This window comes from Bubalus kerabau, chromosome 5, assembly GCF_029407905.1.
Source record: "Bubalus kerabau isolate K-KA32 ecotype Philippines breed swamp buffalo chromosome 5, PCC_UOA_SB_1v2, whole genome shotgun sequence".
NCBI classification, from domain to species: Eukaryota; Metazoa; Chordata; class Mammalia; order Artiodactyla; family Bovidae; genus Bubalus; species Bubalus kerabau.
In genome coordinates, this window is record NC_073628.1 from 64,750,530 (window position 1) to 64,769,740 (window position 19,211).

The 19,211-nt window shown below is 39.0% G+C and overlaps 1 protein-coding gene across 17 annotated transcripts in view; it reads right to left on the minus strand.

Annotated features, from left to right (window-relative positions):
• LOC129652815 (craniofacial development protein 2-like) overlaps window positions 1-19,211 on the minus strand; it is a 641,831-nt gene that overhangs the window by 354,805 nt on the left and 267,815 nt on the right. For 3 of the 17 annotated variants that reach the window (XR_008714771.1, XR_008714776.1, XR_008714761.1), the window contains 2 exons: window positions 15,845-15,948; window positions 15,388-15,670 (listed from right to left, as the gene is read on the minus strand). The exons of the other annotated variants lie outside the window; for them this stretch is intronic. The gene's annotated coding sequence lies outside the window, so the exon portion shown is untranslated. Of the gene's footprint in view, window positions 1-15,387; window positions 15,671-15,844; window positions 15,949-19,211 lie in introns of those variants that run through there. 17 annotated transcript variants of the gene reach the window in all.

The following is a 19,211-nucleotide window of genomic DNA, read 5'->3' on the forward strand; positions in this document are numbered from 1 at the left end:
ATGATATGATCATTTTTAGAAGCAGAAACATATTTAATGAAAAAACCTTATTGGTGGGGATGTAAAATGTGATGAAATCCATGATGAGTCTATGCTGGGGATATAAGGCATTTGGAACTGAAGAGCCTCTTTAAGCTTAGATTAAAAGACACCTCTTTGCTGATAACTTCAGTTCAGTTCAGTTGCACAGTTGTGTCCAACTCGTTGCAACCCCATGGAATGCAGCACGCCAGGCCTCCCTGTCCGTCATCAACTCCTGGAGTTTACTCAAACTCATGTCCATTGATTCAGTGATGCCATCCAACCATCTCATCCTCTGTCATCCCCTTCTCCTTCCACCTTCAATTTTTCCCAGCATCGGGGTCTTTTCAAATGAGCCAGTTCTTCACACCAGGTGGCCAAATATTAGAGTTCCAGCTTCAGTATCAGTCCTTCCAACAAATATGCAGGACTGATTTCCTTCCTTTAGGATGGACTGGTTGGATCTCCTTGCCATCCAAGGGACTCTCAAGAGTCTTCTCCAACACCACAGTTCAAAAGCATCAATTCTTAAGTGCTCAACTTTATTAATAGTCCAACTCTCACATCCATATATGATTACTGGAAAAACCATAGCTTTGATTAGACAGACCTTTGTTGGCAAAGTTATGTCTCTGCTAATTCTGTCTAGGTTGGTCATAGCTTTTCTTCCAAAGAGCAAGCATCTTTTAATTTCATGGCTACAGTCACCATCTGCAGTGATTTTGGAGCCCCCCAAAATAGTCTGTCACTGTTTCCATTGCTACCCCATCTATTTGCCATGAAGTGATGGCATCAGATGCCATGATTTTGGTTTCCTGAATGCTGAGTTTTATGCCAACTTCTCACTCTCCTCTTTCACTTTCTTTAAGAGGCTTTTTAGTTCTTCTTCACCCTTCTTCATAAGGGTGGTGTCATCTGTATATCTGAGGTTATTGATATTTCTTCCAACAATCTTGATTCCAGCTTGTGCTTCATCCAGCATTAATGATAATACTGAATCCACTAAGAAAAGTACTAAAGGGAAAAGTTGAGGGGGCAGGGATAAGGGATCCTGGGTTGTGACTGATCCTCATACTTTATTCTCCAGGTGTTATCATATGCTTGCGTCTTGCTGTGTCCTCTTATTACTTGGTATCCTTACCACTAGAGTGTGTGCTTTGCCATATACTTGCTTTAGCCAATGACATATCAACAGATATGACTTTACCTTTAAAAAGGTGAGTTTGGGGTTCACCTCTTATACATGATTTTCTATAATAGCAGTACCCAGGTAACCAGTGCTTCAGGACAGAAAACTTGGAGAACACCATACACTCAAGATAAGTTCTGTTCTAAAGAGACAAGAGATACAGAAAGATGATCCAGGCCAACCTGAAGTCTAAGGAACAGAATACAGCTGATTGTAACTGCCACATAAGATATTGAACAGATTACATTACTGTTGTTTGAAAACATTAAGTTTTGGGGTTCTTGTGGCAGTAGCTAACTAATATTCTTGTTAATGATGCCTATGGTTGCCATCATTTAGTATATTTTTAGGATCCCACAGTTGATATCACAATAAAATAGGGGGCTTGAGAGTGACCATTCACTTCTTGGATGCACAACAGCATGATATTATTAAATATCCCAAAAGGAATAATAGCAAGAGAATGAATGTCTGTGAGGATGACTATGTGATGACCAGCAGGTTTTCAATGATTACTGACTGAATGTTTGACATATTCCAGGGACTGTGCTAGTATCCAGCCCACACAGAATTTAAAACCTAAATTTAGGTATCAATAAGATTCTGAGACTTAACTGTCATAGGTCTTTCTGAATTAATTGACTAGCATTTCCTAATACTCTCACATAGCTTCCGTATTTGTTAGAACTCAGTTCAGAATGTCACTCAGCAGCACACCCAAAATTCTGAAGTTCAGGATAGGGAATAAGCGTAAAACAGTTAATTTGTGACAGAATATATCACTTTCCTTCTTCACATTTTTTTGGATTGGACATTGCTAATTCTGAAGTTATTTCTTTTAATGTTCTCATTTTCTGTACACATCCCTTCCTAAAACAGTGTTGGTATCCCTCCTTCTTTTTCTAAGTCTCTGCTATTGAGTTGAATTTTGAGATCCATAGATTCAACTATGATTTATTAAAGGAGGACCCATTTCTCTGCTTTTCTGTCCAGGAATCCTATTTTTTTGCCTGCTCTTTCACTAGTTCCTCCATTTCCTAAAACTTTTCCATTTAAGTTCCCAATCCCTATTAATGGTACAGGATTATCCTTATTACAAAAGGGTTTAAGACAGACATTAACCTTTGATTACATATGGTTGACACACACACACAAAAATGTGTAGTTGGTGGAAGCTACCAGTAGAAATTTTATCCTTTCTAGTCAATCTTACCTTTTTGGTTACCATCACACTCTCTTGAATCTAGATTACCTTCAACTTACACCTTTGCCATAACTTTTTAGCATGCAGTCTCCTGTGGCTATGAACCATCCTGCATTTCCCAGTCAGATCAAATATCTCAACACTGTGTTACTCTCTAGAAAGAGATGTATTATACATTCAATGTTTCCTGAGAGCTTGTCAAGGCAAACACACATCTCACCAATCAGGATAACACTTTGTGTCATCCTTCTTTGAAAATTTTACAATGGTCCTCTACTCATTACTAATTGTTTTCCCAAATTTTCAAAGATATTTCACACATTATACATTCTCTATGAAGCCTTTGCTATTCCTTCTAATAGAGAAAACTAACACAGCTTTACTTTGAACCACAATACCATTCATCATATCCAGTCAGATATTATAATTACTCAGATAATCATTTTAAATATTGACAAGGCAGGGACACTGCCTTATTAATTTAAAAAAGATACACTAAATCCCTTGCATCTGGTAGCAAGTGTCTCATGTTGCTATAGTTAAGTACATTATTACTAAAGTGAAAGAAACTGAAAATATTCTAGTAGGTATGATTCTAGTGATAGACTTTAGCTAGCGCTAAAATAAAAAAAGATAATAATAATAGCTTTATTGAGGGCTTACTATGTGCTTGACATTGTTTTAAACTGGAACAACACAGAAAGTTTGGTTGTATCATTTAGTCACCTTTTAAAGATGATGAATTTGAAGCACAGTAAACAGAAAGAAATGGCAACCCACTCTAGTATTCTTGCCTGGAAAATGCCATGAACAGGGGAACCTGGAGAGCTACAGTCCATGGGGGCACAACTTAGCAACTGAGCCACCACCAAAGTCAATTTACTTACCCAAGATCGCACTGACAATAAATGACCAGGAAGGCATAGAAATCGAAGCTAAGAACACATGCTGCCCACCCTCCTGTTCTTCAGAGATGTGAAGTGGCCCAAAGGAATACAAAAGCTAATAGGAAGGATGTTCCATGGTCAATGGTTCTCTACAAAATGTGGTCAGGCATTGTGAATAATGAAGTTAAGTAAATATGCATGAATTTGGAACAATTCTAGTCAGGTTTGTCAGGAGTAGAGATTTTGAGGGCACAAAGAAAGTATGTTATTTATAGGTGATTCATAGAATCATAAAACATTTATTTTACTATGTATGGGATAGAGAAATTATGCTGTGCATTATAGAATGTGGGGAAAAACTGCATTCCATGGGCTTCATCAAGTTCCTTTTTTAAGGGACAGGAAATTTTAATAAAGAATATGTAACAGAGATCATATGTGGTCTAAAAGACTAAAAAATTTTATTATTTGAATTTCTGTGTAATTTCAGTTCAGTCGCACAGTCGTGTCTGACTCTTTGTGACCCCATGAACTGCAGCCCTCCAGGCTTCCCTATCCATCACCAACTCCTGGAGATTGCTCACTCTCATGTGCATTGAGTCAGTGATGCCATCCATCCATTTTATCTTCTGTCGTCTCCTTCTCCTTCTGCCTTCAATCTTTCCCAGCATTGGGGTCATTTCCTTGCATCAGGTGGCCAAAGTATTAGAGTTTCAGGTTCAGCATCAGTCCTTCCGATGAATATTCACAACTGATTTCCTTTAGGATGGACTGGTTGGATCTCCTTGTAGTCCAAGTGGCTCTCAAGAGTCTTCTCGAACATCACAGTTCAAAAGCATCAATTCTTTGGCACTCAGCTTTGTTTAGAGTCCAACTCTCACACCCATACATGACTACTGGAAAAACAATAGCTTTGACTAGATGGACCTTTGTTGGCAGAGTAATGTCTGCTTTTTAATATGCTGTCTACTTTGGTCATAGCTTTTCTTCCAAAGAGCAAGCATCTTTTAAATTTATGGCTGCATTCTGGTATAATGTATTGTGTTTAGACTGTTCCCTTTCCCTCTTAGGCACTAGCCCCCAAAGTCAGGTAGGTAAAAGTACTGTTTTTACATTAAGGACTTTACCTGTTGGGGAGTTTCCTCGTTGGAATCCTGGAGAGCATGCCACTGGCCTGGAGCAGTGTGACCTTCCCAACCAGGGAAGAGAAAAGAGGTGTCTCATCCTGAGGCCTAGGGACCGGCCAGATGTAGGAGAGCAGGACCTTCTGGGGGCCCAAAGGGAAAGCTCTGAGTGGACCCCAGAAAGGGATATGGGAGCCCTATTTCGGATGGCCTGTGTCCTTCCAACACCAGGTATCCTCAAGAGAGCCCACGGTTTAGGCCCGGCCCTGAGGAACAAGGATGTGTACTGACTGGAGGAGCCAACACTGAGGTGTGTTGAAGCCACCATACAGCTCCCAGAACCTGGGTTTTATACAAATACACACATGGAAAGTAAACAGTTCTTGGTGAGCCCAATGGGGCCCATCCTTAAACAAGAAGCCAAATAACCACACACAGTTTTCCAAGGAAATGTGTTTGCCTCTCTAACCAGCATCCTTGAGGAGGAAGGAAAGAGGGCAGTGGAAGGACACAGCTCAAATGAAGACACTGTGAACGTGTCTCCACGTCTGTCTACATTCATATCACCATCATCACCATCCAGTGTTCTTGTCTACAGGGTGAGCAACATTCACCTGGCACAGCAGTGTGAGACAGGCCAGGCCAGCCGTCCCCGCAGCCCCTTCCTCAGCACCATAGTGGGAGGGAGAGTGCAACTGACCGTGGCCAGAAAGGACACCGAACTACCTCATCCCCTCCACCGCCATCCAAGAGGCGTCCTGACTCTTCCAAAATCCGATGTATTAATAAAAGACAAGGTCAGCAAAATCCATCTCTATGCCACCTGAAGCTATCAGCCATCATGCATGAACATGGCACTTCTAAAAATTTCATATATCTGAAACCATCTTAAAAAAAATTCCCAGTGACTCAAGTCATCTTACAGTACTTCATCTCAAATATTAAAAAAAAAAAAAATGTTTTCTGAGTAAAATGGCCTCCACAGAGCCCAATAATTTACTTAAAAAGGGTTTCTTTTTAATTAAAAAAAAAATTTTTTTTAATAAAAATTGAAGACGTAAAATGTGGGCAGAGGAACAAGAGGGTTGCTTGATTTGCATTTCAAATGGTGAGGGGACTGGGAGGACACTGCCGAGGAGAGGGAACCCTGACTCCTGAGGCCCCTCTGCTCTCGCAGCTCTGCTCTCCCAGACTCTGGCTGCACCACCAGGAACACAGGACAAAAGTTTTAAGTACAAGAGACCAAATGCGAGGCTTCCTTGTCGTGGCCGTGACCGGCTAGGCGATCGCGTGTGCAAACGCAGCAGACCCCGCCCTGCTGAATCACACAGGGTAGTCCTAAAACCCTTGTGGAATGTTAATTTAATAACCTAATGGCTTAATATTTTGCTACCTTAAAATGCAGAAATAATAGAAACAATCTGTGAATTCTTTTCATACAGATAAGGACTTCAGCTTTAGTGACTGATGGAACTTTGCCTGCACTCGCAGCCATTTTTTTTTTTTTTTTTAATGCCAGGATTCTGAGCAGTGTGAAGTTGCCGATCTAACTTTAGTAAATTTGCTTTTAAATGTCATTTACAGATTATTTCAGTTGTTAACTGCGGGCCTAAATTATTACAATTTGGAAAACACAGGGACTTAATGACTCTTTCTCACCCACCCACATACATGTGTACACACACATTTCTTAGTAAAAAACTGAAGTGACATGAAGGGGACCGACATGAATAACAAGCTCAACCTCTTTGTGCCTGGAAAGGAGGAGGACTGGAGCAGCCGGAGACTCACTTCCCCCTCTCCTGGGCCTTTCTCTATGCCTTAGTCTCTCCAGCACACAGATGCATGCCTGCGTGCATGTGCGTGCACACACACCCAAAGATGGCAGTGGCACTCTCTCCCTCACCGATCCCGCGAGTGGGAGGGTGCTGTGGAATTTGTTCTGGTCTCTAGGATGTATCCAAGAGGATTCCAAGCCATGTGAAAATTGCCCTGCTTTCTAGAGAATGGAATGTGACCCTGTAACTTCAGAAGCACAATCATTTAATAATTTTTTTTTTAATCATCCTGTCTACCCACAATAGAGACGTCAACAGGTTCTAGGAATTAAATATATCTCTTTACAACCTAGAGCATGTCCAATTTTTGGAAACCGTGTTTTGATGGTTTCTTTAATATCTTTCCTGTATGGGGCTTCTTCCCCTAAATCTTAGAGTCCCTTCCAGTGAAGAGAGGTGGACGCTCTCTGTGTGAGCTATATCTTGTCTCTCTGGACCGACTCACCAGGAACCACCTGCAGGTCCTGAGTCTGTCTGTGTGGTGTCCTCAGCCTCCAGCCATACAGGTGGGCTCCAAGGGCTTTTTTTTTTTTTTTTTTTTACATGAAGCAATAGAATTATAAAATACCTAAATTTTTTTCAAAATGTAATGTTTTCCATAAAATCTGTTGGTAAAACCCCTACTCCCTCCCCATCTAAATTCTTTGATTTTTGTTAATACTTGTTTGTGTTTGGGGAATTTTTTCTCCCTCACATCCAGAAGTAGCATAGACACATTCTGATGTTGAGTAAAATAGCACGTCACAATAGGTGGTAGTGTCCCTCGTTTTTACGTTAGTGAGTTTTAAAAGAATGTACGAAGATAGTCACGAATGTACTAAGTGTTCTAATCCTGCTTCCGTTCACTTTGGCTGTGTCTACATGACAACACAGGTTTGACAGAGAATAAAGTTGTGCCCAGTGTCATGGGTGTTAGTGTGCCCCTCCCCCTCAGTGTTGGACCCCACCCTTCCTTGCTTTTTAAGTTTCGTGGGAGGAGTTACCACATCAGCAGCAATCATCAACCAACCAATGGGATCTACTTAGTGGTAAGTGGATTAACTGTTTAAATGCTAAGAGTCACTGGCCTGACCACACCATAGTATGGCCACTTGGGTTCCTGCAGACATGGCTTCATTTTCCACCTTTGCCCCAAATGTTTACTTCTTGCCTGATTGAGGAGGAGGGTCTCAAGACCTCAGATTGGAGGCCATTGAGCTCTTAACCCTGCCTCACCATGGAGAGAGATGCTATGAAGTGGTGGGACTTCCCTGGTGGTCCAATGGTTACCACTCCCTGCTTCCACTGCAGGGGGCACGGTTTCTATCCCTGGTCAAGGAACTAAGATCTCACATGCTATAGGGCCAAAAAAGAAGTAGGGCCCCTGGGCCAAGGGACTCTTAATGTCATTCAGAGATACTTGTTTCTTGTAGATCCAGTCTTAATGTTTTTCTGACATCCTAGTGATAGCAGACCCTGCGCAAAGTGGATATCAGGGTTAATACTGTGAGGAGACAAAATAATGAGAATAGTTTTACCAAAGATAATGAAACATTGCATAATGTCTGCATTTTACCATTGATTTGAGTGCACCCTTAGAAAACTGAATGTAACAAAAACCCAGGACATTTTTTGGAAATTGTATGCTCTCTACAACTGTGTGAATTTTTATACAAGCACTGTTTTATGTTATATAAAATGTTATAAAAATAAAAAAAAGTAAATAAATAAATAAATTTATGGCTGCAGTCACCATCTGCAGTGAATATGGACCCCTAAAAAATAAAGTCTCTTTATTTTAAAGGGTTAGGGTTAGGGTTAGGGTTTAGGGTTTAGGGTTAGGGTTAGGGTTAAGGTTTCCATTGTTTCCCCATCTATTTGCCATGAAGTGATGGGACCAGATGCCATGATATTGGTTTCCTGAATGTTGAGTTTTAAGTCAACTTTTTCACTCTCGTCTTTTACTTTCCACCATATGTTGGGTTAGGGTTAGGGTTAGGGTTAGTCAAAGGCTTTGGCATGGTCAATAAAGCAGAAGTAGGATGTTTTTCTGGAACTCTCTTACTTTTTTGATGATACGATGGATGCTGGCAATTTGATCTTTGGTTCCTCTGCCTTTTCTAAATCCTGCTTGAATATCTGAAAGCTCACAGTTCATGTACTGTTGAAACCTGGCTTGGAGAATTTTGAGCATAACTTTGCTAGCATGTGACATGAGTGCAATTGTGCAGAAGTTTGAACACTTTGGCATTTCCTTTTTTTGAGATTGGGATGAAAAGTGACTTTTTCCACTCCTTTGTCCAAGCCTGAGTTTTCCAAATTTGCTGGCATATTGAGTGCAGCACTTTCACAGAATCAATTTTTAGGATTTTAAAACACTCAACTGGAATTCCATCAGCTCCACTGGCTTTCTTTGCAGCGATGCTTCCTAAGGCCCACTTGACTTCAAATTCCAGGATGTCTGGCTCTAGGTGAGTGATCACACCATCGTGGTTATCTGCATCATGAAGGTCTTTTTTGTATAGTTCTTGTGTGTATTCTTGCCACCTCATCTTAATATCTTCTGCTTCTGTTAGGTCCGTACCATTTCTGTCCTTTATTGTGTCCATTTTTGCATAAAATGTTACCTTGGTATCTCATTTTCTTCAAGAGATCTCTAGTCTTTCCCATTCTATTGTTTTCCTCTATTTCTTTGCACTGATCACTGAGGAAGGCCTTCTTATCTTTCCTTGATATTCTTTGGAAATGCAATCAAATGGGTATATCTTTCTTATTCTCCTTTGCCTTTAGCTTCTCTTCTCTCTCAGATATTTGTAAGGCCTCCTCAGACAAACATTTTGCCTTTTGCATTTCATTTTCTTGAGGATGCTCTTGATCACTGCCTCCTATACAATGTCATGAACCTGTCTGTAGTTCTTCAGGAACCCTGTCTATCAGATCTAATCCCTTAAATCTATTTGTCACTTCCACTGTATAATAGTAAGGGATTTGATTATACCAGTCATACCTGAATGGTCTAGTGGTTATCCCTACTTTCTTCAATTTTAAGTCTGAATTTGGCAATAAGGAGTTCATGATCTGAGTGACAGTCAGCTCCTGGTCTTGTTTTTGTTGACTGTATTGATCATCTCCATCTTTCCTACAAAGAATATAATCAATCTGATTTTGGTATTGACTATCTGGTGATGTCCATGTGTAGAGTCTTCTCTTGTGTTGTTGGAAGTCAGTGTTTTGTATGACAAGTACGTTCTCTTGGCAAAACTCTGTTAGCCTTTGCCCTGCTTCATTTTGTACTCCAAGGCCAAATTTCCCTGTTACTCCAGGAATCTCTTGACTTCCTACTTTTGCATTCTAGTCCCCTATAACGAAAAGGACATCCTTTTGGGGTGTTAGTTCTAGAAGGTCTTGTAGGTCTTCATAGAACCATTCAACTTCTGCTTCTTCAGCATTACTGGTTGGGGCATATACTTGGATTACTGTGATATTGAATGGTTTGCCCTGGAAATGAACAGAGATCATTCTGTTTTTTGTGATTGTACCCAAGAACTGCATTTTGGATTTTTTTGTTGACTATGAGAACTACTCCATTTTTTCTAAGGGATTACTGTCCATATAGTAGATATAATGGCCATCTGAGTTAAATTCACCCATTCCAGTCCATTTTAATTCACTGATTCCTAAAATGTTGATGTTCACTCTTGCCATCTCCTGTTTGACCACTTCCAATTTACCTTGATTCATGGACCTAACATTCCAGGTTCCTATGCAATATTGCTCTTTACAGCACTGGACTTTACTTCCATTACCAGCCACGTCCACAACTAGGTGGTGTTTTTGCTTTGGCTCTGTCTCTTCATTCTTTCTGGAGATATTTCTCCACTGATCTCCAGTAGCATATTGGGCACCTACAGAACTGTGGAGTTCATCTTTGAGTGTCCTATCTTTTTGCTTTTTCATACTGTTCATGGGGTTCTCAAGCAAGAATGCTAAAGAGGTTTGCCATTGCCTTCTCCAGTGGACCCCATTTTGTCAGACCTCTCCACCATGAGCCGTACACCTTGGGTGGCCTTACATGGCATGGTTCATAGTTTCACTGAGTTAGACAAGGCTGTGGTCTATTTGATCATTTTGATTAGTCTTCTGTGATTGTGGTTTTCATTCTGACTGGCCTCTGACCAATAATGATAAGAGGTTTATGAAAGGTTCCTGATGGGAGAGACTGACTATGGGGAAACTGGGTCTTGTTCTGATGGGTTGGGCAATGTTCAGTAATTTTTAATCCAATTTTCTCCTGATGGGTGGGGCTGTATCCCCTCCCAGTTATTTGACCTGAGACCAAACTATAGTGGAAGTAATGAAGATAATGGCGACCTCCTTCAAAAGGTTCTGTGCATGCAATTCTACACTCAGTACCCCCTGACCCTGCAGCACGACAATGCCAACCCATGCCTATACCAGAGACCCTTGGACACTCACAGGCAAGTCTGGATCTGTCTCTTGTGGGATCACTGCTCCTTTCTCCTGGGTCCTAGTGCACACAGGGTTTATTTGTGCTTTCCAAGAGTCTGTTTCCACAGTCCTTTGTAAGTTCCAGTGGCTCTATGGTGGGGTTAATGGTGACCTCCTCCAAGAGGGCTTATGCCACACCCAGGTCTGATGCACCCAGAGCCCCTGCCCCTATGGCAGGCTAGTGCAGACCCATACCTCCACAGGAGACACAGAAACACCCAAAGGCAGATCTGGCTCAGTCTCTGTGCGGTCTCCTGGTGCACAGCAGTTTTTCTTTGAGCCCTCTGAGCCTCTCTGGCCCATATGGGGTTTGATTCCAAACGTGATTGCTCCCCTCCTACCATCTGGTTGGGGCTTCTCCTTTGCCCTTGGACGTGGGGTATCTTTTTTTGGTGGGACCCAACAATCTCCTCTCGATGGTTGCTCAGCAGGGAGTTATAATTTTGGAGTTCTCACAGGAGAAGATGAGCGAACTTCCTTCTTCTCTGCCATCTTGACATTTCTGTGTAAAATGTCTCCTAATCTCTACTATCTCTACTTTATTTTTAGTTCTAGATGAAAGTACCAACCCATTTAACTACAACTTGTTCAGTTTCCTTTATCTAATAATTTTGATAATAATAACAGTAATAACACCATAGATAATGCAATGTGGAGATTAACAATAATTGAAGTAAACAGCAATACATAAAAAAAAAAAACTCAGTAAAGTGAGAGCTTAGTAGAAAGAAGCAATTAATTCTGTGTTTGAGGAAAATGTATTACATATATTTTAATCAAGCCATCCCATTTACTAGTTAACACTCAGTCAAAGAGAATAATGTATAAAACCCTCATAGTTGTTAGAGATTAATATGTTCCTGGGGTATACTTAAAATGTCAACTGCTTTATTGTAATCTGGGCCACTTAGGTCATGGTCAGAATAATTATGAAACAGTTCATGTCATGGGTACTTCAATTATAGACATTTACTTAGAAAAAGTATTGATTTTGTACCTTGGAGAAAATGAAAATAATCACAAAATATAGCCTAGGTTTCTAAGAGTTGCTCTTCTCATTTGTGAGAATATATATATATGCACTCTGGGAGATGGAGGAAAACAGAGGAGCCTGGTATGCTGCAGTCCATGGGGGCACAAAGAATCTGACAGGACTTAGTGACTGAACAACAATAAATACATACACAAGCAACAATAGCTCAATATAAATGATTGCATCCTTGAGTGCAATATAATTTTCTTTTTTAATATATAAATCCTAAAGTATTATACTTAGAGTATAGCCATACATATTGGTTTGCCTGGAACAGTAATAGTTTACACCCATTTTCCCCAGCATAATTATTAATACTGTCCTTTCTAGTCACAATATCATCTCGATTTGGATAACAACTTGTGTGGTCCCAGGGTATAATTCAGAGAAGACCCTCTGTTCTCAGTCACGTGAGAAAAACCATTAAATATGTTAACTATCATCAACTGTCACACAAAACATTAACATATTTTATGCTACTGCTGCTGCTTAATTGCTCAGTCATGTCTGACTCTTTGAGACCCCATGGACTGTAGCCTACCAGGCTCCTCTGTCCATGGGGATTCTCCAGGGAAGAATACTGGAGTGGGTTGCCATGCCCTCCTCCAGGGGATCTTCCCAACTCAGGGATCGAACCCAGGTCTCCTGCATTGCAGGTAGATTATTTACTGTCTGAGCCATCAGGGAATCAACATATTTTATAGCTGGGATTATTTATACTCTATTCAAAGAGACAAGCATGGGGTGTAACAAAAAGGTCATATTTTCAGATTATAGAAGGAGAAAGTAGTTACCCAGATAAACTAGAAAATGTCTAATGCTTATAAGACTTGAGGTGACAAGAACTACCATATTAGAGAACAGGTCAGGGGTTTTTAATTTGAGATAAAGTGACTGTAGCTGGGACTGTTGGACCCTTTCTCCTGGAGTGTTTGCAGTATGACCCAACTTCATCCAACCTCATATGCCCTCCCTCTCACTCCAGTGCTTGCCCTGCAACAAGGACAAAGAGTCAGACAGTTCCAAATGTAACACCCAGGAAACCAAGCACATCAGATGTTTATGGTAGAAGTGAAACATATGCAAAGATGATCAGCCAAACTCCTAAAGAATCAAAGTTAAGTTGATGTAAAGAAACGTAAGCACTAAAGGAACTACTCCCAGGAGACAATGGACTCTGTGAGGCACACATGCTAAAGAATGTTCATTTTACATTGGGGTGATTGAGTCTGACACATACACAGGATGACTATATATGAAATAGATAACTAAGAAGTACCTATTGTATAGAAAAGGGAACTGTACATGTATAACTGATTCACTTTGCTGTACAACAAAAACATTTACAGCACTACAAATCAACTATATTCCAATAAAAATTAATTTAAAAATACAAGATTAAAAATTAAATACCATAAGGATGAAAAAAATAATTTGATAAACATATTTCTTAAATGTATAGAGATCCAAAGTCTTTCAATGTTACAATGACATGTTACTTTGAATGAGTTATACACACTTAAGATATAGCATTTGCCTTATATGCTTAAAATTATTTTTGATGTTGATTTTATTGTGTTGTCTTTGTCACTTACTGAACTCTAACCTTCATTTTCAAGAAAACTTTACTATCAGAAGTAAAGTCAGTTATTAAAACAGCTGTATTTGTTTTCTTGACTATTTCTTCTTTTTTTTTTTTTCCTTTTGAACCTTTTATTTTGTATTAGGGTATAGCCGATTACCAATGTTGTGATAGTTTCAGGTGAACAGCAAAAGGGCACGGCCATACATATACATGTATCTATTCACCCCCAAACTCCCTTCCCATCCTGGCTGCCACAATACATTGAGCAGAGTTCCATATGTTATACAGTAAGTCCTTGTTGGTTATCCATTTAAAATATAGCAGTGTGTACAAGTCCATCCCAAACTCCCTAACTATTCCTCCCCCTGCCACCTCTCTGGGAACCATAAGTTTGTTCTCTATGTCTGTAAGGATGTTTCTGTTTTAGAAGTAAGTTCATTTGTATCATTACTTTTTAGATTCCACATATAAGGGATATCACAATATTTCACCTTCTCTGTCTGACTTACTTCACTCAATATGACACTCTCTAGGTCCATCCATATTGCTGCAAATGACATTATTTCATTCTTTTTAATGGCTGATAATATTCCATTGCATAGTACCACATATTTATCCACTCCTCTGTTGATGGACATTTAGGTTGCTTCCATGTCTTCACATGTAAACAGTGCTGCAATGAACATGGGGGTACATATATCCTTTCAGATCATGTTTTTCTCTGCTTACATGCTCAAGAATGAGATTGCTGGGCCAAATAGTAGCTCTATTTTGTTTTTTAATGTACCTCCATACTATTCTCCACAGTGGATATATCAATTTACATTCCCACCAACAGTGTAAGAGGGTTCCCTTCTCTCCATGTCCTCTCTGGCATTTATTGTAAAATATGTATTTAAAATGCCATTGTCTCTGTAGTCAGTATATAGGAAAAATTTTGTAATGCATGGCCTTTATTTTCTGGTAATTTAATCAAAGATGTAGATTTCAATTATGATAGCACTGATATGGCATTTAATTATCCCATGTGCATCATAAAAACTATGTACAAAATGAGAAGTAATTTATGTTTTACATACTATCTTTTCTTATTTTATGTAATAGATAATATATGTAAGATACATATAATATTTTTATTATTATTTTATAAACAACATATGTCTTCTTCTTCCTGATAACTATAAGAGTATGTGAAAACAAAGAAATATCCTGAAAAGGGAAAAATAACTCTACAATGTAAGGATATGGCAATTTCTCACTTTCTGAATTTAATTTTGTGAAGTCTCAGTACCATATTGTTCTCAATGTGACTTTAGGTGCTTATAAAGAGCCAATAAAAATGTTATAATATATTGTAAGCCATTGAGTCTGGGACTTTAATCTGATTATACTGTCTACAGCTCTTTAAAAGTTAGTACAAAAGACATCCAAATCTAATAAAATCTAATCTGAGCAAGGAATTATTGAGTTTTCCAAATCCATTAAGAAACCTAATGGCCATGTGTTGTGAACTAAGGCAAATGTAGTAATCTAATTTTGCCTTTTAAATCAGAGAGAGTAGCATGATTGTCAAAGACCTGTCTTTAGATATTAACTAAGAAAGCCACAATAATAAACATCATTACATTACATTAAAAGAGTAATGCACCAAGATTGCTAAATCTCTGATCTTTAGTTAACAAAGGGACCATTGTAAACTTGCCAAAGGCTGACCTCAGTGAAGAGTCAAGACTACAAGAAGGGTGCAATTAGCAGGGACTAACCTACACACAAGCCCACAAAGGAGTAAAAGAAGAAAAAATATCAGGCAAAATTTCCATAAATGCCCATAAAATACATTATTAAGTTAGGCTTCCTTGACAAAGTTTTTTTTTTTCCCTTCATTTTCAGCTATCTTATCATCTTTTTCCATTTTTCTATTATCTCTAATGACAGAGTATCTTTGCCATTGCAATAAAGACAACATATCTGCCTTTGTGAGGCTTCCAGAGACAATGCATACTAAAGATTCTCCTTTAGTATGTTTATATTTCATTGAGACACAATGAAGCCAAAAATATTCTTAAAAACATAAGATAGTCTAAAAAACATGATACAAATGAACTTACTTACAAAACATAAACAGACTCAGCAACACAGACAATGAACTTATGGTTGCTAGAGGTGGGTAAGTGGGTGGAAGGATGGGGGAACAAATAGGGAGTTTGGATGAACAGGTATACACTGTTATATTCAAAACTGGGTAACCAACAAGATCCTATTGTATAGCAGATGGAATTCTGCTCAGTGCTGTGTGACAGCCTGGATGGGAGGGGAATTTGGGAGAGAATGGATACATGTATTAATATAAATATATGGCTGAATCCCTTTGCTGTTCACCTGAAACTATCACAACATTGTTAATCTACTATATCCCAATACAAAATAAAACATTAAAAAAGTAAGATAGTCTTCCACTGTGCCTGATAAACTTACTTGCAGGACAATAACAAGCTTTCTACATGGTTCTGCTGTTCCAGATCTTTTCCTCTTCCATTCAAACAGTCATTCAGAAATATGTTAAATGCCACTACAATGGCCTATAACAGACAGTAGAGAAACCACAATACTTGGCATCAGTAGTTGACCAGGGAAGTCCCCTTACAGATTACTAAATGATACCAAAAATTAACATTACCATGAAAAGCTATTATAAGAGCTCTGACTGTGAAAGTATATAGTTTGAAGCATGTCTCATGAATATAAACATCTGATCCCATCTTAAGTCTCTAGGGAAATATGTAAAAAGAGTTATACAAGCTGCAACAAGGGCATGAGGGAGAGTGGGCCAGATAAATAAGTGGGAGTGTTAGAAAAAGATATTACACATTGAGAAGAAATTGTAAAAGACCAGCTACATCAGAAAATGATCAGATCAGATCTTAATTTTTCTTACCATATGCGCACAAAATAATCATGTGATGTGAAAGAAGTGTTAACTAATGCTACAGTGGTAATCAGACTGCACTACATAAATGTATCAACTAAATATGTTATATATCTTAAACTTGCACAGTGTTATAAGTCAGTTATATCTCTATAAAAAATGTCAACTGTTGGTGAAAAGGAAATATGAATTGGGAAGTGGGTACAGTGAAAAAGATGAGGCTAAAGAGGGAAGGAGACCCAGGTTAAGAATCTCACCATTTATCTTTAAGCTAAAGGAAACAGTCAAACAATATTAACGATGACTCAGACATAAACGTATTTATATATAAGAATGATCACTTGGACTTCCATAAGGTCATTTTTTTTTTCTAAGAGCTGGGAGAATTTGAAGTGAATATACTATTAAAGTAGACTGCTGCAGTAAACATTGCTGGAGAAATTCACATATCCAGAATGAGCTAAATTCAATTGTTTGGAAGGAAACAAATTTATTTATTTTTCACCTTATATTCAAGCTTGCTCTTGTCATATTTTTCCTCATCCCCAAACCATCTTGCTTGCATCCTATATCTTCCCAAGCACTTGAAGGTGGTAAATAACAATATCATATTCAACATGAGAAAGGTCACTGCAATATCAAAATATCAATCTCACCCAAATGAACACTTGATTTTCCTAATTTGTCTTGTCCAGGAAATTCTCTAATAGTGGGGACGTAGAGGCAGTCATACCTCACCCAGGTTTTGGATGAATGAAGGAAAGAATATTAAGGGATCAAAATAGGCCTGCTTGACTAGTGTTGCTATTATCTAGAGCTGGTGCAGCCAATGTCTGTGGGGCAGGTGCTCCAGGCTGGTCATTTCCTTGGAGAGCTGTTTTGCACATTCAGAATATCTCTACCCATGCCCTACAGACCTCATGGTTGCAATCCATTTTCTAGCAAGGCAATCATAGTTACTCAGCATCAGAGTGACTGTCTCTTATTATTCTTCCCGGAGGCAATAGCCTAGGGTGGGGGAACCATACACAGACTTTTTCAGATGGGGTTGTTCGATCTAAATAGTTGTCTTAAGAATCTGATAAAGATTCCTTGAATCTAATCCTCTTGGTTTGAGATTGAAGAAAGGGTTGGAACACAAGAATGAACAGCCATGGTAATTGGAAAGCTTTTGTAAAACATCTCCCTAAATTTTTCTGATGAACTGTTTTCTCATCTAGGCTGGACCGTGGTTGATGAGCCTGAGGGGTCTCATTAGAAAGCATTGGAACTGTACTTTGTATCTTTTTAGAAAATTAAAGCAATCATTTGACCAGTTTTCAATAGCATGGTGCATCATCTTAAATTGAGACAACTGCTGAGGTCTCATTTTACATCTTCATCCTAAAGAAATGGTGGTAGAGATTCACTTGTTTTTAAGATATATGATCAATAACATTCAATGATTAGAGGGATGGAGTAAAAGACAAGAAGTTCAGTTTGACTACTCAAATTTCTTTAAGAGAATGGTGATACAACTCATTGAAATAAGGAGGGCACAGACACAGTATTAAGGGGCTAGTAAGACTAGAGACCTCTTCAAGAAAATTAGAGATACCAAGGAAACATTTTATGCAAAGATGGGCTCAATAAAGGACAGAAATGGTAGGGACCTAACAGAAGCAGAAGATATTAAGAAGAGGTGGCAAGAATACACAGAAGAACTGTACAAAAAAGATCTTCACGACCAATCATGATGGTGTGATTACTCACCTAGAGCCAGACATCCTGGAATGTGAAGTCAAGTGGGCCTTAGAAAGCATCACTATGAACAAAGCCAGTGGAGGTGATGGAATTCCAGTTGGGCTATTTCAAATCCTGAAAGATGATGCTGTGAAAGTGCTGCACTCAATATGCCAGCAAATTTGGAAAACTCAACAGTGGTCACAGGACTGGAAAAGGTCAGTTTTCATTCCAATCCCAAAGAAAGGGAATGCCAAAGAATGCTCAAACTGCCGCACAATTGCACTCATCTCACACACTAGTAAAGTGATGCTTAAAATTCTCCAAGCCAGGCTTCGGCAATACATGAACAGTGAACTTCCAGATGTTCAAGCTGGTTTCAGAAAAGGTTTCAGAGGAACCAGAGATCAAATTGCCAACATCCATTGGATCATCAAAAAAGCAAGAGAGTTCCAGAAAACACCTGTTTCTGCTTTATTGATTATGCCAAGCATATGACTGTGTGGATCACAATAAACTGTGGAAAATTTTGAAAGCGATGGGAATGCCAGACCACCTGACCTGCCTCTTGAGAAATCTATATGCAGGTCAGGAAGCAACAGTTAGAACTGGCCATGGAACAACAGACTCCAAATAGGAAAAGGAGTACGTCAAGGCTGTATATTGTCACCCTACTTATTTAATTTATATGCAGAGTACATCATGAGAAACATTGGGCTGGAGGAAGCACAAGCTGGAAGCAAGATTGCTAGGAGAAATATCAATAACCTCAGATATGCAGATGGCATCACCCTTATGGCAGAAAGTGAAGAAGAATCAAAGAGCTTCTTGATGAAAGCAAAAAAGGAGAGTGAAAAAGTTGGCTTAAAACTCAAAATTCAGAAAACAAAGATCATGGCATCCGTTCCCATCACTTCATGGCAAACAGATGGGGAAACAGTGGAAACAGTGGTTGACTTTATTTTTCTGGGCTCCAAAATCACTGCAGATGGTGATTCTAGCCATGAAATTAAAAGATGCTTACTCCTTGGAAGGAAAGTTATGACCAACCTAGACAGAATATTAAAAGGTAGAGACATTAGTTTGCCAACAAAGGTCTGTCTAGTCAAGGCTATGGTTTTTCCAGTGGTCATGTATGTATGTGAGAGTTGGACTATAAAGAAAGCTGAGCACTGAAGAATTGATTCTTTTGAA